Source organism: Bidens hawaiensis, unplaced genomic scaffold (assembly GCF_021521415.1).
Source record: "Bidens hawaiensis isolate Kalapana, Puna unplaced genomic scaffold, B.hawaiensis_p1.1 tig00011729_1, whole genome shotgun sequence".
Taxonomy (NCBI): Eukaryota; Viridiplantae; Streptophyta; class Magnoliopsida; order Asterales; family Asteraceae; genus Bidens; species Bidens hawaiensis.
In genome coordinates, this window is record NW_027491927.1 from 80,854 (window position 1) to 96,122 (window position 15,269).

The following is a 15,269-nucleotide window of genomic DNA, read 5'->3' on the forward strand; positions in this document are numbered from 1 at the left end:
CAATCAAGTTTTTTTATTTTGTTTTTCCTTCTATTTAAATCCAAGGGTAATGGTAACATTGTAATTTTAATATTTGGTAAGTATTAATTTTATTGAAAGTTTCAATTTAACTATTTTATTAGTTTATGTCTTAATTTTCGTAAATATACATTAAAATTATTTTCCATTCATACATATACAATGATAGAATATACTAGATGGATCAGGTTAGTTGTTTTTTAATAAATCTTGATTATTTATGATTTTGATCAAAAAACGTACATACTCATCAAGACATTTTCATTCTACATTCAGATGTATAATTATTTTATGAAATAAGTTTACATATTTCTACTACAGTTTTAAAGCCAAAAATTAATTCAGATTCTCAACATTAGTAGGTACTTTTTCATTTGCCAATTAAATGTTAAAATAAACTTATAAATTCTCAACATCCAAATTATGCATGCTTTTGAAGATTTTTTTAACTATGAACCTCTAAAATCGTTTCCATGCTATTAAAATTCACATCCAAATTATACACGCTTTTGAAGAATTTTTTTATGTAATTTTACGATTAAGGTACCAAGTAATAAATATGAATTTCATGGTGTACGTGATTACAAGATTGACAAAGTAATAATTACTACAAACAATCGACATAAAAATATCCACCTGCATTTAACAAAAAACAACCTACACGTAAAACTATTCACACACAACCATTAAATAACATATCACTACACAACCAACATATACCTACACAATTTTTTAACATCCTACACAATTTATATGTATACGAAGAGCCAAATTAACATATACCTACACAGAATTTTAATAGCCTACAAGATATACCTACACAAACCTTTAATAGCCTATACAACTAAATTTTTTTCTACATAGTTTGTTTGTTAAATCCGAATTAGTTTTTTTTTAAACTGCGTAAGATTTTATAATATGTGTATAACTAGCGGTTATGTAAGAATTTATTCAATTTGTGTAGGATAATATCCATATGCAATACGAACCCAAACATGTTTATCAATGTGTGTAGGATTAATATCAAATTATGTAGGCATATCAAATAACAAAGTTTATGAAATCAAAATAATGAAAACAAAAGTCTTTAAAAGAGTGAAGAGAAAATTGTTTTCTTTTTTTTTCTACAAAAATTAAAAAAAAACACAATTATAAGTAATAAAGTCAATCACCGTTCAAAAAAATAAGTAATAAAATCAATCATATGATGAATTAAAATTAAAGACAGTTTCCTTATTTAATTCTTCAAGGATAATACAAAACTACCCTTGAATCATTAAATATAAATAAAATGAAGACTTAAAATTTACAATATTGTCATTTTAGTTAATGACCATAGATTGAAGATGATCAATGAATCAGATTAATTTCTTACACATTTCGCACTAAACTCATTTCTCTCCTGAAACATCGCTGTATATATATGTGTGTGTATGTATATATATATATATATGCTATAATTTTGGTAGAGTAACTATTACACTAAAACGACCCACCATAATTGATATATATATATACACACATACAAGATCTCTAAATCTAATACGAATAGTGTGTTTTGTTACTGTGAGCCGCAAGAGTAAACTAAAAGAAAGATATTAGTGGTGACCAACCAAGCGTATGGTTAAGTAACGATCGAAATGTTGGTGTTCGGATCACAATAATTAACGAGCCGTTTTAGGAGAAACCGCTGTCGATTTTTTGATGGTCCGCCAGGTATGTCGAGGCTTATCTATAAATATCAAGCTAGCCATGGTGGTCGGATTCACCATCACAACTTCCCGCTTTGCTTTGGTTTGCATCCCCCCCCACGTCCGACAAGCCGTCGAGTCCTGAGCCTCAAAGTATGTGCACGACTTGGCAACCCCGAACATTGCCTCAATTTTTGTGCCAAGAAAAAGTAGATCAAGAATACCACGATATTCGTGCAAGTACGAAAGTGCTGCCGAAAATCTAGGTAATTATTAAGCTAAGCAAGGTCAATCATTCATTCATTCACAAAGGTTTTCAAACGAGATCACCACATCATTCAGAACAGACAGTCACAGGTGAATAGTTAACCCTTTTTAAACAATCAAGATAAACGGGTTGTTTATATTAACAAAGTCAGTCAAATAAAGATTTATAGGATTACGTGATCCCTATTTAAAATACAAGAGAGAAAATAAAAGCAACTTAGAACGAGTACACATGTGTCTGGATTCAAACATAATTAATCTAGTCTATCAGTCAAGGCTACGTGGCCGCAGACTAGAGATTATAATAAAAGTTATTCAATGGGCATCAGTTCCCAGTAGGCGTCAGTTCCCAGAGAACCGTAATTGTGTGTGTATGGCAAGTGGTACAAATCCCAGAAATAAAAGACGTTTTCGCTGAGATTGTTTCACGAAAACTATCTTGTTAGTCAAAGAAAGATTTATAAAAAGTTTTTAGAGTCAACGATACACCAGCATATCGCTGATGTATTTTTCCCCCAATATTTCAGGAAATAAAGTTAGCACAGGTAGCAAGAAATTATAGCCATCGAAGAAGATAGATGCTCGCAAGGTAGAGATGACTCAGTTTTAAATCATTAAAATATTACAAACAATATTTAAACAAGTTTTATATAATCAAACAAGGTTTATAAATCAAACGCTCGGATATTTATTATCCGAGAAGCTTTTTAATTTAAATCAATATTTTATTATAAAATAAAAGTTTCAAAATATATATTAATGTTTTATTATAAAATAAAGACTTCCGGTAAAACTCTGATATATTTACAAAACAGTTACCAACTATTGGTCACACGCCTAGGCCCTAAGATGGTGGTGTGACAGAAACCGAACCAAACCGAACTAAACCGATTTTCTCTTGCTTAAGACACACAAGTTTGTTTTTAGCTATCAAGACTTGTATAAATATTCAAAAATACTTTACAAACTGATTTTAATTATTTTCTTAAGTACTTGGAAATGTTGGATCCAACTTGATCTTATAACAAAGTTTGGACCGGCAAAACCGAACACTCGTTTAGCGAACATTATTAGTTCTAAAACGATAGAACTGCATACTTGGTTAAGTATTATTAAATTTTATTGAGTTATCTCATAACATTCATTATTGTGGAAAGTTGACTTTGGGTTTGACCAATTATCTAGACCCGAACCAACAACATGAAACACTCGTTTAAACCCGTTTTAGTATCTTTATTCCAAAGGGACTTGCATTCTTGCATTTTTACCCACCTTATTACTTAACATAGGTTGAGTAAATATTAAGGTTAGATACTTTAACCCGGTTTCGAGCAAACTTACATTTTTAAAAGATTATTATTATAAGTACTTAAATATTTACATTTTTAAACCTTAAACTTTAAATTGTTTGCATTTATTTTCATTTATTTTATTTTAATATTTCTTAGACAACCTTTCATATACAAGACTTCCTTTCACCTAAACTTTGCCCGTTAAATCTCATCCTTCCGGTTACCCGTTATTTTACCAATCAAGTTTATAACTTGAATGTGAGTACTTTCAAACTCTGTTTTCCATCTTTTGTTTTGGGGGGTGACATTTTATACTTATCAAACTAAATGCTTTATTTACTTGAATCTTAAACCACAAACGTTATTGTATACTTTACTTGAATAATTGCTCGATTTGGTGTTCTATGATTCTATGCCTATGTGTTTATCGTTTTTGGTGGTTGATCTATAAATCCTAGAGTACTTGGCATCCCCTTGTAGCAAGGTGTCGTTAACGTAATGCAATTAACGATAACTATAATATCCTAGACTATCTGGCATCCCTTATAGCTAGGTTTCGCTAACGTAATTCTATTAGCGATATCTATTTATCCAAGTTATTTTTTTTATTTATTGTTTCGTATACAAGTTTTGTGGCTTTTTATCACTATATACTATATGCTAAAACTTATGAATTGCTCACCAAACTTTGTGTTAATAGACTACTTGGCATCCCCTTGTAGCAAGGTGTCGTTAACGTAATGCAATTAACGATAACTATAATATCCTAGACTATCTGGCATCCCCTTATAGCTAGGTTTCGCTAACGTAATTCTATTAGCGATATCTATTTATCCAAGTTATTTTTTTTATTTATTGTTTCGTATACAAGTTTTGTGGCTTTTTATCACTATATACTATATGCTAAAACTTATGAATTGCTCACCAAACTTTGTGTTAATAAACTTTATTTTATGAAATGTTACAGGTTTGACTTTGGTTGACTCGAGAACATGACGAAAAAAGTTATCAAGACTATTAGGATATTAGTAAAACGAACAATATATTTGTTTACTTGTATTCAATTTGTTTGTATGAACAAGATGTGTTGTTTATTGATTTATGAAATAAATGAGTTAATTAAACATTGTCACTTTAATAGCGTCTTGTGTTTTGGGCAATCAGTTGCATCCCGGCATGTTCCGCCGCCTTTGGCCGGGGTGTGACAGATTGGTATCAGAGCCAAAAGACTATAAGATAGGTGGTTAGACGTAACGACCTAGTATAGTTTTTGCTTTAGGGTCCTTATACATGTTGCCTATACGTGTTCACTCTACTTGATTGTTCAATACACTTGTTTATTTACATACTTATTTATTTCATCAAATCGTAAACATACACAAACACTCGAAACATCCTAAGGTATCCTTACCTTACTTTTGTTTAACTTTATACATACACATACATGCATTTTCATAATAATCTAAGGTATCCTTACCTTACCACAAAACATTAGTTTATATTGTGTTTTATGGATCACGAGCTTAACTTGGATTCCGTTGTTTCAAATCTCCTTAAAGATTGTCTCATACGAGATGACCACTTTAAGTTGTCGAATGCGAGCGTTCCGGTCGCTAACCTAATTTTCGGTGTTAAAGAAATAGAACCATGGTGGTTCATGGCCTAGTGTTTTGACATGACGTTGTATTCCAATTTATTATATTTGTTACAATCGTTATTTGAGTCGAAAACATGAAAAAGACGCGGTGGTACGTGCACATTTTTAGACTCCAACATGGTAGTTTTGTAAAAAGTTTTTAGTGTCGGAATATCAAGTCATGGTGGTTCATGCACGATTTTTCCACCTTTAAATCTTAAAACATTATTATTACGTTTCAAGAATTCAAACCAGTTTTCCTTTATTTTTTTATAAATTCTTATCACAAGTCTTCATTTATAAATGTTATATTTTTTTATTGTTAATAATTCTTTTATATCTCGATTTTATATGGTAAAGTTTTACACCAATTTTCTTATTTTGATTTTACAAGGATTTTTATTGCAAATTTCGTTCATTAAAATCTCTTCGATATAAGTTAATATATATATATATATATGTACATATATAGTTTGATCTATTCATAATGATTTTTAATAAGCCATTTATTTTCATTAAGACTATTTACAAACAAAAATCTTATTATATGAATTTCATCATATTAAGAAAGTTTTATGATAAATTCCACCTCAACTTTTCAAGTAAATTTCTTATTGTATAAAATTTAAATTTTCTTTAAAGTCATTGTACAAAAAATTTATAAAATTTTATTTTTATAACTATTTAGTTTATTTTGGACGATCATATCAAAATTTTAATTATTTAAACTTCTCACGACATTTTTAATTACACTACATTATATAATACACGTGGTAGGATTTTCATGATCCAAATTTATTCTCATACAACTTTCATTACGAAGTTTTCAATTCATTATAAATTTTCACAAATAAAAATTTATATCATACGATTTTCCACGTTTAAAAATTCTTATGATAGTTTTGCCATGATTTTTCAAGAAATCCAAAAACTTATTGCTTGTAATTTTTCTTGAAATCCTCATGCAAACTTCATAGAAATTATATTTTAAAGACAAAAGTTGTTTACCTGTGATTTCTCGATTTACAATGACGATCATTTTAACTTACCATGATATTTTTTCGTTATACGATATTAAATAACGAACTTGGTAAAAGTTTTCGTTTCGCAACTTTATATTCCCAAAACGACACTCATCATTCAATGTTGATACCTCATAACAACTTTTGACATTCAATTTACTTATTTTAAATTTCCTCATAAGCAAAATTTTATTTAATCTTTATAAAAAAAATTTATTTTGCTTCCTCTTGACAATCTGCATTTGTTTTACAATAAACTTCAAATTTATCAAACCTTATGATTATAGTTTCTCATGATATTTCCTCACAACTTGATTTTAAGCATTTCGAGAACGATTTACGTTACGCAAATTGGTTTATTTCAAAAATTTTCTCATAAATTATTTTACAACTTAAGCCGACCCGACGTATCGTAACAACTCTCATTTTAATGGAAAACTTTTAGCAATAAAAAATGTTGTGATTCACAAGCTTGAATCTTAATATTTTATTTTATACATAATAACTTGTAATTTTAATTATCAAAATTTTCATGGATGTTTCAAACATTATTTATAAATTATGATATTCTCAATTTAAAACTTATCATTAGTCAAAACTCCCCTAAGCACAACCCCAAGTTTCCAAACACCCGTATTCCCTCTCAAACTACCGTCTCAAATCAAACCATCCTTCCACTACAAAAGCTTTCCCACGTACTCAAGTCTTTCCTCAGTATGAACGAAACCTAAACATCCAAAAATATACCCTCACCAACTCCAGCCCCATGCAAAATCCAAGATGTACAACATCAACCCAACAAAAAGCCTTAAATACCGACACTTTTACGCCACGAAAACCTATCAAACTTACCATCCAAATGCTTCAAAGACACCGACAAACACATTCACCAAATTCCTTGGACATAAACAAACCAAAGCTTACCCAACATTGACTCAATCCTTCGATCGATGCTAGGTCAAATCACAAACTATGTCGCCACACCGTTCCGATCCAACCATAGGGTTTGATATCAAAAGTAGCAAGCCCGAACACTCTTTAAAAAATACATGTATAAACTGAATCTCAACCCAAACTAGCCAAGATCAAATTATCCAACCCATCAACTTAACACGAGCTCAAATAAGCAGAACCTCACCTAAATAGCCCAACCAATACTGACACAAATCATCTAAGCCTAACCCACTCAAACGACCTAAACTCGACAAACCTCATCAATCCAACTCAAGAAAACCCAACTACGCAAGCCAACCGAAACGCACTCACTTTTCACCAAATTTTCAAGCCATTCATCGTTCGAAGTCTAAAACCCCTCCCTACGTACGCGAGTTTTATTTTTCCTGAAATTTTTTTATTACTATATATATATACAACTAATATACTTATAACAACCTTATGTGTTCAAATAATCACTTTTAAATTATAAACTCTTTCAAGATTAACGATTCACATATTATGTCCAAATCTTATAAATCATCTTTGAAAAATCTAAGATTGTCATGACAACAAAACTATATTCTGATGATTTGTTTTCAAAGATAATTATTAAACGATAATATGCGTGTTTCCAAGGTTTTAAATATTGTCACCTAAGGTGATAAATTTCTTAATAACTTTATAAATACGAGGTTTCATTTTGAATGTTGAACGCGAGGTTGATTCAATAACTAATTACAACTTTCACCATATTGGATATACTCAATGACTATGGCTTTGCAAATCTTTTTGGGACGCATTTATAAATGCTTTATACTTCATATTGTGACATAAATTTTGTTCAATAACGATTTATGCGAACTATTACCTCTTATTATCGCAATCATCATTACTTTTTATAAGTTATTTTCATCACAACAACCTTATGTATACAAATTCCTGTAACAATTTGGCTTACAAGATTTACATTCGATAATGAGCAACACGTTTCTCTAGCTACGCGCTACCGCGAGGCTATGTTATTATTATATTCATTTTTACTGGAAACAAATGAACGACTTTATTTAAAGACTTCATTTTTCAATTTTATTCTATATGACACGTGACTTATATAGTTCGTCATTTATTCGAGTCCCACTGATTTTTTACGATTCCCTTTCATTTGATGAGATTTTTTATGACAATATTATGCACATGAGATTTTATTTTGGTGTTTAATTTTTCATGACCAAATTCAAGTTATTCAATAACAATTTGTGTAATACTTTCAAAACCTCAATTTCGCTGAAATTTCGTTTAGCTTTTGAATGATATTTTCATGAATATGTTATTCATATTTGAGCATTTATGCATTGCAAAGCGAAACACGATTCTATGCATTATTCTACATCATTTCATTTGTGGTTGTCCTCAAGTTTTGGCGCTATTAGAAACCGTTATTATAATGACGATTATATAAATAGTTTTACAATAGTGGCCGTATTCACGTTTTATCACATTTCATCGATTGTTTTGGTTGTTAATCAAATACTATTTTATTTATGTTGATACACATATGCGCGTCACCCCAAGAAACTCACCTCATTTCTCATGTTGTTACATTTCACGCAATCATATCCTCAACTACTTATAACCTCGAGTTTGTTCACGAATGAAACTCGTCGTACCTTGTTATTGTTAATTGTATAGTTATTCTATCCTTATGTGTTCATTTATTGGACTTCTCAGTTTTCACTTATCGAATTTTCGTTTTAATTTATTATATTTTTCATTTCCATTTATCGGAGTCCTCATTAGCGGGTTTCATTTATCGATTTTATTTAGTACCTCGATTTATAGACATTGACATTTTGTCTTGATGACTTCAACTTCAAATCTTATTTCATATTGCTTACCCTGAAATATTTTTTTTCTATTTATTAGATCGTCTTTACTTATTTTCACCGAATTGTTGTTTTCACCTTGATTTATACCTTCGGATTTTTGTTGCTTCAATTATGTACCCCATTTTCCTACTTATTTAAAAGTCCACCCAAAAAAAAATCAATCGCTGGTATTGGCTTGTCCACATTGGTAAAATTCAATAAATTTATTTACACGTCTGTTATTCAAAGATTTCAAAATAAATATGTCTCTTAAACCACACAATGGAACGAACCATGTGGACCATACGACGATCTAAATAATTATGGGTGCACATTTAATTATCGTGTAAGGCCCCGTTACCGGTAACCCTACTTTCGTGTTGGATTTACTCATAAACACAGTTCTAAATATCAGAGTTAATTAAAAACTTTACGCGGAATATAAAACTTTCATAAAACATTACATATCAATTCATAATCATGTCTTTAAACATTCCTCTTGTCTTTCAAAATCAAAACGTAACTTATAAAACATATCGGATCTTCAGATGCCAGGCTTTAGTCTTCTGCCATGTGTCCTCCACTCAAGCCAGCTGTCTCATCCTACTCACCTGCGTGCATACTAAAAGTCAGCTACGCTGAGTGAGTTCTAGTTAAACATACACTACCATACAATACCTTGTTACATACATACGTACTTAACCTCATAACTTTCTTTCATACACACATAAGTACTCATACCTTCATTCTTACTTACATACTTTCTTTCTTACTTACATACTTTCTTTACATTCATAATCATACGTTTTAAAGAGCCTTTCGCCCTATAACCTCACAGATATTATAAGGGTCTGGTCCCTAACATCACAGATATTATAAGGGTCTGGTCCCTAACATCACAGATATTATAAGGGTCTGGTCCCTATCATCACAGATATTATGAGGGTCTGGTCCCTAACATCACAGATATTATTAGGGTCTGGTCCCTAACATCACAGATATTATTAGGGTCTGGTCCCATGTTTTCGAATATTAGTAGGGTTCGATTCCCTCTTCGTTACCATACAACCATACATCATACCTCGAGTATTATTAGGGCTCGGTACCCCTTTCGTAACCATACAACCATACAACCGTCATTTCCTTCTTTTATTAACTTTCTTACGTTCATACACATAAACATACATATCATACTTGCCATATTTATAACGTTACAACCTGACAGTACGTGCAATATCCGAAGATCGTTCACGAACCATCAAGCAATCATTCATACCTATCACATATATCACCTATGGCATACACTTATCACTTTGGATAAATGTATTAACAATACATCAAGTATGCACACAGCCCCGAAAACATAACAAGGAATGGGGCTAGAAACTCACCTGGATCCTGTTACGCTCGCCGTTGATCGTAATTCCTTTCTTTAACTGGGCTCGGCTAACTGTATAATATTTACACATATCAATTACTACTACTACTATTACTACTACTCATTTTCGATAACCGCCTTAACACATTTTCCATTAGGTTTTTAATTTATTTCATAAACGAACTTCACTTCAGGCGAATCTTGGAAACAACTTGGTTCTGGCTTGATTCGATCGAATAGGAACACGTTCGATCGAATAGGAACACGTTCGATCGAATAGGAACACGTTCGATCGAATACAACACTCATTCGATCGAATACAAAACTCATTCGATCGAATGAGTTGGAGACCATTCGGTTGCTTCCCTATTCGGTCGACTGGACTTGTTCGATCTACACATTCGATCGAATGGACTGATTCGATCGACTGGTTCGATCGAATGAGTCTGATTCGACTCCTTCAAGCTGGGCGACGGAGAAAACTACGGGTTTTCCAGGTTTTCCAGATTTTTGACCCAAAATCGAAGTTTTTGACATGGAAATGCTCGGGATTGAAAGGGCTATCGATTCCTAGTACTTTTAAACACAAAAGCTTGCATTTTGACACCAAAACAAGGCGGTTTTTGACCCGAAAACTCAAGTTACGTTTTTGCTCGATTTGAGGCCGAAATGGTTATGAAAACGGATGATTTTCGAGAGCGACTTACCAAAAACGACTAGGAACAAGATTGTGAACTCGGATTTGTGATTTGAGAACTTTCTCTCTCTAGTTTCTCTCTCTAGAATTGAGAGTGTTTGGGTGCGGGAGTGAAAGGGAGTTAGTGAAATGGTATTTTGGGCTCGGGATGGGTATTTATATCTCTCGAGCCCACGGACCCAAGGCCCATTCTCATTTAACCCATCTTACGTAATCTAAGCCCATGACCCGTTCCTTTCTCGACATTAAATAACTAAAACGTGAAATTACTAAACATAACTTTCTTTTATTTATCATATAAAAATTTTAGGATGTTACAAGTCTTCCTCCCTTAAAGAGGTTTCATCCCCGAAACCTAACTATTACATAAACAAACTAGGGTAAAACTTGCGCATCTCATCCTCGACTTCCCAAGTAGCATCTGATCCCTTGCGGTGTTTCCATATCACTTTGACCAAGGGTATAATCTTGCGACGAAGCTGCTTCTCCTTGCGATCAACGATCTTTATCGGTTGCTCGATGTAGTTCAATTGTTCATCAACCTCGATGTCCATTAAGGGCACGTGAGACGTGTCATCAGCTAGACACTTCCTCAGATGAGAAACATGGAAGGTTGAATGAATTCCTTCTAACTCATCGGGTAAATCCAGTTTGTAAGCTACTTCACCCACACGTTTTACAATCTTGAACGGTCCAATGTACCTCGGACTCAACTTTCCTCTTTTCCTAAAACGGATAATCCCCTTCCAAGGCGAGACCTTAAGCATCACATAGTCGCCAACGTTAAACTCAATTGGTCGTCGCCGCTTATCCGCATAAGACTTTTGTCTGTCTTGAGCGGCTTTCATTCTTGCTTTGATCTGATCGAACTTTGAAGACGTTTCTTGAACCACTTCTATACTTCCCATTTCCTTCTGACCAATCTCACCCCAACACACCGGGGTTCTACATCGTCTACCGTACAGCATCTCAAACGGTGGCATACCAATACTCGAATGGTAACTGTTGTTATAGGAGAACTCTGCCAGATGCAGATGATCATCCCAACTTCCACCAAAATCTAAAACGCAAGCACGTAGCATATCCTCAAGGGTTTGGATCGTCCTTTCAGACTGTCCATCGGTTTGAGGATGATACGCCGTACTGATGTTCAACCTCGTCCCCATAGCTTCATGAAATTTCTTCCAGAACCTCGAAGTAAACCGTGTATCCCTATCAGACACGATCGATAACGGTACTCCATGCTTGGTTACAATTTCTTTAATGAACAAGCTTGCTAACGTTTCTGACGAGATGGCCTCTCGTATGGGCAGAAAGTGAGCACTCTTGGTCAAACGGTCCACAATCACCCAGATGGTATCATGTTGCTTAGCTGTACGAGGTAGCTTAGTTATGAAATCCATGGTGATGTGTTCCCATTTCCACTCAGGTATCTCTAGCGGTTGCATCTTCCCACAAGGCTTTTGGTGTTCGGCTTTGACTTGTAAGCAAGTTAAGCACTTACCAACATAATCCACTACATCGCTCTTCAATCCTGGCCACCAGTAATCTCTTTTCAAGTCTTGGTACATCTTTGTAGCTCCAGGATGGATTGAGTACCTTGACTTATGAGCTTCATCTAAGATTCGACTTCTAAGATCACCATGGCGTGGGATCCACATACGGTCGAACCTAGTCTTAACTCCATGAGTGTTTTCCATCAACTCATCTTGCTGGCTATAAATCCTTTCCTTCTTTACTAACCCTTCATCTATTAACACTTCTGACTGCACCTTGATGATTTCTTCAAAAAGACTCGGGTTCATGATCAACTTGTATGACTTCACTGTTGCAAGGACTTCCTCATTCTTCCGACTTAACGCATCAGCGACCACGTTAGCTTTACCGGGGTAATACTTAATCTCACAGTCGTAATCCTTTATCAATTCTAACCATCTTCTCTGCCTCATGTTCAGTTCTTTCTGCTCGAAGAAGTACTTTAAACTCTTATGATCGGTATAGATAGTACACTTAGTGCCGTACAGATAATGCCTCCATATCTTAAGAGCATGCACTACAGCTGCTAACTCCAAATCATGCGTCGGATAAGTACTCTCATGGACCTTCAACTGTCTAGACGCGTAGGCTATCACCTTCCCTCGTTGCATCAACACGCAACCTAACCCTTGATGCGAGGCATCAGCACAAACAACAAAATCCTCATCACCATCGGGTAAAGTAAGGATTGGAGCTTGCGTGAGTCTTCTCTTTAACTCTTCAAAGGCTTCTTCTTGAAATTTTCCCCAACTGAATACTATCGACTTTCGGGTCATACCGGTCAGCGGTGCGGCTATCTTGGAGAAACCTTCGATGAATCTCCTATAGTAGCCAGCTAACCCTAGGAAGCTTCGTATATCAGTCGGATTCTGCGGAGTCTTCCAATTCGTTATCGCTTCAATCTTAGCTGGGTCCACGGTAATCCCCTCCGGATTAACCACATGACCTAAAAATTGCACTTCTCTTAACCAGAACGCGCACTTCGAAAACTTGGCGTACAACCTTTCTTTCTTCAGAACTTCCAATACCTCTCTCAGATGCTCGGCATGGTCAGACTCACTCTTTGAATAAATCAATATGTCATCGATGAAGACGATAACCGACTTATCCAACATCGGTCGACACACCCTATTCATCATGTCCATAAATGCTGCAGGAGCATTTGTTAGACCGAATGACATTACAAGGAACTCGTAGTGTCCATACCGCGTTCGGAACGCTGTTTTAGGGATGTCTACCTCTTTCACCTTCAGCTGATGATAGCCTGATCTGAGATCTATTCGTGAGAACCAACTCGAACCTTGCAGTTGGTCAAACAGATCGTCAATCCTAGGCAAGGGGTATCTATTCTTTACCGTAAGCTTATTCAACTCACGATAGTCTATGCACATTCTCATACTTCCATCCTTTTTCTTCACAAACAAAACCGGTGCGCCCCATGGAGAAACACTCGGTCTGATAAAACCCTTGTCGAGGAGTTCTTGCAGTTGGGACATTAATTCCTTCATTTCGGACGGTGCTAGACGGTAAGGCGCTTTCGCGACGGGCTGGGCTCCTGGTATTAAATCTATCTGAAATTCTATTTCTCGCTCCGGTGGCAGCCCCGGAAGATCCTCAGGGAATACTTCTGGGTAGTCGCGCACAATAGGAACATCCTTCATTTCTTTCGTCTCGGCCGTAGCGTTGACAACATACGCCAGGTAGGCACCGCACCCTCGCCTTAACAAACCCTCGGCTTTTATCATCGAAATGACATTAAGTCCATAACTCTCCTTATCACCATAAACCGTCACCGCACTACCATCCAATGACTTTAACCTTATCATCTTACTTTTACATACTATCTGAGCCTCAAACTCAGACAACCAATCCATACCCAAGACTACATCGAACCCTCCTAAGGCCATAACATACAAAGTAACAGGGAACTCATGTCCCTCTAACTCTATCTTACAATTCTTCACCATTTTTGTTATTTTCACCGAAGTGTCACTTGCGGTTTCTACTACAAAAGTTTCAGACACTCGGCAGCCTTTCATTTTAGCTAGTTTACTAAACGTCGTAGCTACAAAACTTCTATTCGCACCAGAATCAAATAATACAGAAGCGGAAACATCGTTCACTAGAAACGTACCTGTGACGACATCCGGAATCTGCCTGGCTTGTTCCTGGGTCAGCATGTAGGCTCTAGTTCTGGGCCTAGCTTGATCGGCATCCTTCTTTCCACTACCTCCAGCTACACCTTCAGTGCACTCCCTTGACATATGGCCTGTCTTGCCACATTTGTAACATGCTGGCTTCGCACTGCACTCATTGGCATAATGCCCTACCTTCCCACACTTATAACAGGCATTCGACCCCATTCTGCATTCTCCACCATGAGCCTTTCCACATTTGAGACAAACATTAGAACTTTTACCCCACTTGCACTCACCACCATGCCTCTTTCCGCAGGTCTTACACGATCTCTTCTCCCACACTTTCTGTTTCTTATCCCTGGAGTTCCATAACTGAGTACCGGGTCGTTTAGCAGGAGTGACCCCTTTCTTCTCTTTCTCTTCGTCCCTTTCCACCCTATCATCCGCGGCCACGTCAGCATAGACCATTTCCGCGAGTCCAACAGCCGAATCAAAAGTAGCAGGTTGAATCGCCCTGACTAACATGCGGACCTTTTGTGGCAACCCCCTCACATAACACTTGATTCTCTTGACCTCAGTGTCAACCATGTCAGGCACCAACCTAGATAGTCGGTTGAACTCCGTGGTATACTCACGATGCGTCATCATACCGGCTTTTAAATTCTGGAACTTCATCTCCGTTCTTTCAACCTCGGCATCTGCACAGAACTTCTTCATTACCAACTCTTTCAAATCTTCCCACTTCATCCCTTTGATCTCTTCACGGGTCTTCCTCTGCTCCACACTCTCCCAC